Consider the following 5,396-nt stretch of genomic DNA (forward strand, 5'->3'; position numbering starts at 1 on the left):
AACATCCCTTGTAGATGCTTTGGAGGTGGGGCATCTTGGATGGGGGGTTTGTAGTAGTAGGTGAATTACAACTTGGTCCTCTTCTCTCATAACTCTGGAGGGCTGCTGCATGGCCAGAGAGTGGGCCCTGGTCCCTGGCAGGAGAGATCCTCCTGGAGGAGGGGTCCAGACCCCCAGTTGCTCACCCCCGCACGCACACACACATTGCTCAGCCCCTACCCCCAGCCCTGTGACAGCAGCCTCTGTAATGAATGACTCTGCAGTGGGGCCCAGCAAAAGGACAGGAGGGCACAAGACAAATCATAGCTGCCAGGCGGTAATCTTCCCCTGGGAAAGTCACCTCCACCCCCCTCATCCATCACTGGGCACTGGGCTGCCACCGTACTCCCCCACGCACACCCAAGACAACACCGGGGCCCCGTGGATGCATGTGAGAGTACACAGAGAAGCAGGTTCCTGTGTACACGCGAGAGCTTCTGTACACAGGCAGAGGAGCCAGTGCAAGAAGGGCCCCTGCCTGGGATCTCCCACCCCCCAGAAAAAAGTAAAGCCTGATCATTCAAACTAAATCCTCTGAGCCATACATTTGTTTAATTGCCGAAGAAATGTCTGGGTTGTTTTTTTTTTTTTTTTTTTTTTGAGAATCTGTTTAAAGCAAAGCAATGTGGTGCAGGGGACATAATGTGAGGAAGAGAACGGGATCTAGTCCTGCAGGAATTCCCAGCCCACGGGGACATGAGCCATGAGAGAGGAGGAAGATGGAAAATCTAGGGAGGGATTTCTCCCAGCAGAAGGGTTCAGGGAGAGCTTTGTGAAGGTGGATTTGAAGGATGGATAAAATTTGCAGACAGGAAGAAAGCAGTCCAGGAATAGGAAAACAGGGGGAGCAAAATCAGATGTGGAAGATGAAGGGTGCATATGAGAGGGGGCAATAAGTTGTGCATAAGTGGGGCAAGGAAAATGAGGCTGGGACAGGAGCAACAAAGTCCCCAATGCCAGAACCGCCCACCCACCCCACCCCCACACACACCAAAAACACATACACACACAAAGAATCCCAGCCTCGGGGGAGAGAGGAGCAGAGTTCACTTCCTGCCATAGATCAATTTCATGGCAATGCTTCTAGCCACATGCACATCTTCACCCAGAGAAGAGGCTATGGAAGCTAGGACCTCTTTCCATAAGCCACATCACTGTATAGCACTGTACAGGGTCACCTTCCTGTATAACATTCATTGAGTGCTGTTTTGAGATCTTTCCATGCATTATCTCCCACTAGAATGTAAGTCCCATGGAAGCAGGAGCAGCAACTGTCTCACTTACTGCTGAGTCACTGGAGCCCAGCATGGTGCAGAGCACATAGTAGGTGTATGATAAGCTTTTGTTGAATAAATGAATGAATGATTGATCTCATGACCTCATTTAATAGGGTTGTTACACTATGAGGTAGGTACACATATTACCCCATTTTACGGAAGAGAAAACTGAGTCTTTGAGAGGTGCAGTAACTTGCCCATGAGTCATGCATCTAGTAAGTGGAAGATCCCTGATTCATACCCAGCTGTCACCAGAGTGCAAACTCTTGGCAAACAACGCTAAGGAGCAGCCCCATACCTGACTTTTATAGCTCTGCAGTCATTGTTATGCTTTTGGAGGCATAATTTGAACCAACTCTCCCGTTATCTGCATAATCATGAACTATTATAATAAGCACTAATATATACATTTATACATTTCTATAGTTACACACACTGAGTCGGCCCACTTTAAGAAAGCCCAATACAAACAAAAAACACACATTTTCCAAAGTAGATAAATCTAGGAGAGCTTATTTGCTTTATAGAAAAGTTCTTTGCACTATAAAACAGAGGATTCATCAAAGGGTTTTTTTAAGTAGCAGAAGTCCTCTGGGCATTACAGTGCCTAATTTAAGCGGGTGGGGGTGGAATGAGGGCACCAACATTTGTTGGATCACCTGCTGGGTTCCAGATTCTTTACAACACTGTAGAAGAGATATTATTAGCCCCTTCTCATAGATAAAGAACCTGAGTGTCAGATTCAACACATTCACCCATTCAACACATATTTATTGAATCCTCTTTCGTGCCAGGAACCAATCCAGGCCCCAGGGAATTAGATACATACCAAGCCCTTGCCCCCAAGGAACTTAGTTCTAATGGGGAGAGATAACTAATAAATAAGTAAATGAATAAGTGAACAAATCTTCCAGAAAATGCTTTGTTATGACAAGTCTGTGAGGGAAATAAATAGGATGAGAGGAGGGGGCTGGGGAGTATAATGAGAATTTGGGGACACTGGAGGATGTCTTAAGTCCCTCAGCTAATAACTGACTGATTGACTCCATCTATGGCTCCTTAGCCCCAGTACAGTGAATGAATGAATGAATGAATGAATGCTAGCATTCCACCTGCTCCTTCTATCCTACTACGTTGGCAGAAATCCGGGTGGGAAGAGTTCTAGAGAAACACAATGTATTAGAAGTCATTATCCATTACGGACCCATCTGAAGTTAGCTGTGAAGCTCTGGTACCAAGTCTATGGGAAAACAGGAATTTTGATAGCAACTCAGCCAGCTCCATGGGAGTGCTGGAGTCAGGGAAGGTTGGAGCTGTGGGCAGGCAGTGCGATGCAAGCCCAGCAATGTGAGGCTTGGCAAGGGGTTAAAAGCCAGGCTATCCAGGTTCAATTTCTGGCCCAGTTACTTAAGCTCGTGTAGCTTCAGAGGGGTTATTCAATCTCTTTGTACTCCACTTTCTCATTGGTAAAATGGGGATAATGCTGGTACCCCCTAGAGTTGTGGTGAGAATTAAGTGAATCAATAGACATGAAACCCTGCCTGACCTATAGTATGCAACAAAAAGGTATTAGCTGATAGTATTGGTGGAGGAGTCTGAGTAATTCTAAGGATGGGGAGAGAGGGCAGAAAGAGGAACTAGGGAGAAGAGAGGAAAGGGAACCTGGGAAAGAGAAAGTAAGTATGACATAAGTTACAACGTTTCCGTTCAACTTCCACTAAGGCTTAATAGATTTCTAAATGGGCTTATTATCACCACCTATGAATTCTTTTAAAGGACCTAATTATAAAACACCAAACTAGCTAATTAGGTTTCCTGAGCGCAGCTTGACACAGGTGCAAACAGGCTCTCTAGATGGCAGCTCTGGCAAAACCGTCAGAATCGATCAGGGGGGCTGCCTGTGACCACACAATTAGGCCTGTAATTGTCGGCCCCCCTCCCGCCACTGCCCGGCTGCCACAGGTGCCCGCGGTCCGACCTCTCACCTGGTGGGGCAGGGGCCGAGGGGTCCCGCAGGGCAGGGACCGGCTTCCCTGGGCCCCTGTGGGCTTGGGGCCGAGGAAATAGCCAGTGGGTGTCCCCAGAATCCAGCTCAGGAGGGGTGGCTTCTGGGATGGGTGCCCAAGGCATCCAGCCCCTGGCACTCCTCCATCCCTCTCTGGAATAGAAATGCGCGGAGGCAACTTCCGCCCCGGGGCAAAACGGCGGCGCCCAGGCCCTGCCACGCAGACTTCCGCCCAGCGGAGAAACAGGGCCGACTACGGGCTGCATCGGAGGTGAAGTGACGCGCCTGGTGTGGAGCTGCAGTGAGAGTGCTCTAGGGCAACGTGTCGGAAGGAAACGCCCCGGGAGAGCCCAGCACCCCGGGAGGGCCCCGACGCCTTCTCTCTGGGGCCTGGGGGCTTATCGGGAAGCAGCTGGCAACACCCTCACTCCGCGCCTCCTTCTCTCCATGCCTTCCAGGGACCTCACCATCGGGGGGAGTCAAGAGGAAAACCTTCATCCCAAACATCATCAGTCGGCAGATTAAGGACCACCCCAAGGAAGAAGTTACCGTCAAAAAGGAGAAGTGTTGAAGGAATAGAGACAGACAGCGAGAAGGGCATGGACCGGGCGGGGGTTGTCCAGAAGTGATCCAGTCCTCTTCGTCTTCAAGCAGGGCCCAGTTGAAATGATGAAGATAAAAGGGAACTGGAATAAGAGTGTGGATGTGTCAGACATGGGCCCCCTCATATCAACATCAAAAAAAAGAAGAGGGAGACGGATGAAGAAACAAAACAGATCCTGCGCATGCTGGAGAAGGATGACTTCATCGATGACCCTGGGCAGAGGAACGACACTGGAAATATACCTGTGCAACTGCCTGTGGCTCACTCAGGGTGGCTTCTTAAGGAAGAGGATGAAGAACCAGATGATAAACTGTGGCTGGTTGGCCCCAAGGAAGAGGACATGGAAGTGGATGTCCCAGTTGTGAAAGAAGAGCCACCAGATGAGGAGGAGGCCAAGACAAAGGCTCCTCCCATAGCAGCCAGAGAGACCCTGGGCCTCCGGAGGGATGTATCTGTGGCAGAGCTGCTCAGAGAGTTCAGTCTCACCAAGGAGGAAGAATGGCTTTCCCTCCAGCTGCCAGACACCCTCCCTGGCCAGCCACCCACTCAGGACATCAAGCCAATCAAGACAGAGGTGCAGGGCAAGGATGGACAGATGGTGGTTATAAAGCAGGAGAAAGACCGGGAAGCCAGGCTCCAGAGAATACTTGTACCCTGGATGACCTGACGGAGGGTCAGGTTGGCAAACTGCTCATCCACAAGTCAGGAAAGGTGCAACTCCTCCTGGGCAAGGAGACTCTGGATATAACCATGGGAACTTCCTGCTCTTCCAGCTCACCAGGAGCTGGTGTCTGTGGGCCTTGGGGACAGCAGGACAGGTGAGATGACAGTCCTGGGACATGTGAGACACAAACTTGTATGTTCTCCCGATTTTGAATCCCTCTTGGATCCCAAACACCAGTAACATGAGCAGGTGGAGGATGATGGTAACTGTGCCCACGACTGCTGCCTGCTCCAGACATTTTGTTCTTGAATCTATGAGACCCAGAAGGGGTCTGTTTACCCCACCCACTCCAGCCTTCGGCAGCCATTGCCCCAGTTCCCCCACAGAGCCCATGTGTCAAGTGGCTCCCTCCCATAGCAGCTGTGAATGGCACAATAACCTACCCACGGCACATTTGAAGTTGCAAATCTTCACTCCTGGGGGACTTGTCCCTTCTGTTTATTTTTATATTTATGTCTTATCTCTTAAAATGACTATATCCTCTCAGGTAGAAAGGAGAGGGACTGTGGAAAAGTACAGTCTCTTGGTGACTTCTTGATGTTCAGGTTAGGAGGTATGAGGATGCTGCTTCTGCTCTGGTTCCCTCCTTTTTCCTGAGAGATGTAGGAGGAAGAGCAGGGAATTTCTGAGTCTGAGACCCAGTGCTCAGTACCAGCGCCATCATCATGTAAGTTGCATGACCTTGGCCAAACTACCTAAGCTTTCTGAGCCTCCTATTCCTCATCTGACAAAAATGAGGATGATACC

The 5,396-nt window shown here is 49.8% G+C and overlaps 1 pseudogene; it reads left to right on the forward strand.

Annotated features, from left to right (window-relative positions):
• Window positions 1-1,441: 1,441 nt before the first annotated feature.
• On the forward strand, window positions 1,442-4,829 carry LOC119514723 (annotated as a pseudogene).
• Window positions 4,830-5,396: the final 567 nt, after the last annotated feature.

Source organism: Choloepus didactylus, chromosome 18 (assembly GCF_015220235.1).
Source record: "Choloepus didactylus isolate mChoDid1 chromosome 18, mChoDid1.pri, whole genome shotgun sequence".
NCBI classification, from domain to species: Eukaryota; Metazoa; Chordata; class Mammalia; order Pilosa; family Megalonychidae; genus Choloepus; species Choloepus didactylus.